Source organism: Nanorana parkeri, unplaced genomic scaffold (assembly GCF_000935625.1).
Source record: "Nanorana parkeri isolate BGI_ZX_2015 unplaced genomic scaffold, ASM93562v1 scaffold6, whole genome shotgun sequence".
Classification (NCBI taxonomy): Eukaryota; Metazoa; Chordata; class Amphibia; order Anura; family Dicroglossidae; genus Nanorana; species Nanorana parkeri.
In genome coordinates this window covers 4,390,075-4,390,899 of record NW_017306274.1, presented here as the reverse complement: position 1 = coordinate 4,390,899, position 825 = coordinate 4,390,075, and the positions used below count along the sequence as shown (strand labels likewise).

General features: G+C 49.7%; 1 protein-coding gene across 2 annotated transcripts in view; it reads left to right on the top strand.

Moving 5' to 3' along the window:
- The window catches only part of SIAH1 (siah E3 ubiquitin protein ligase 1), an 11,666-nt gene that overhangs the window by 6,219 nt on the left and 4,622 nt on the right, over nucleotides 1–825 (top strand). The gene's annotated exons all lie outside the window — the stretch shown is intronic.

Sequence of the window (825 nt, the reverse complement as noted above, 5' to 3'; positions counted from 1 at the left end):
CTATTGTTTTCCGTGGATGTAATCTGCTGTCATGTGGTAATTGGTGTGTGTGTGTGTGGAGGAGCTGCAGCCCTCAATGATACAAACTCCCTTTTTTGTCTGCGTGACTCGCAGTGTTTTGATTGGCCGTGGATCTTGGTTGATGAGTATGATACGCTTTGCCCTATTCCTGCAACGGTGACAATTTTTTTGTGCTACTTTTACTAAATGTTACCAATGTTGTGTTTACAAAAGTGGACGGTCCCCTGGTACAGGGGACGACTTCTCGGTTTCGGTGTGTTGTGGCTGCGACTTACGAGGACATGTCGCTTTCAGATCTTTCCAGGTTGAATGTTTCCACTTGTGGTGAACTTTGACTGCAGCTGCCAAGTTTCTCTAGTTTGCTGTCTCTGTGTTTACATCGCCGGTTGTCATAATGCAGTTTTATTGCGCGCACGAAAAAAAGAAATAACCTAGCAGTGGGATCGCCCCGGCGCTGCGAGGGTTAACGGCTTGTTTTTGCCTAGAGGATCCGTGCAAAGGACTTTTACTTTCCCGATCCCTGCTCTAGCGAGCTCCAAGACTGGCAGGCACAGCCTCTTCCTGCACTCTGGTGGTCGGAGGACCGCTGACATCATTGTGTACAACGCAGGGCCCCTAGCCCTGCATTATACGACAGGACGCATAGGGATAGTGCACTGGATGGAGGGGAGATGGGGTGACAGCTGACTGCCAAAGAGCAGATATTTCAGTCCTTTACACAATACCACTCGATGTAAACAAGAGGTTAACCCTTGCAGTGATGGGGTACCCCCACTACAAGGGATCCCCACCCCCCCCTTTTCC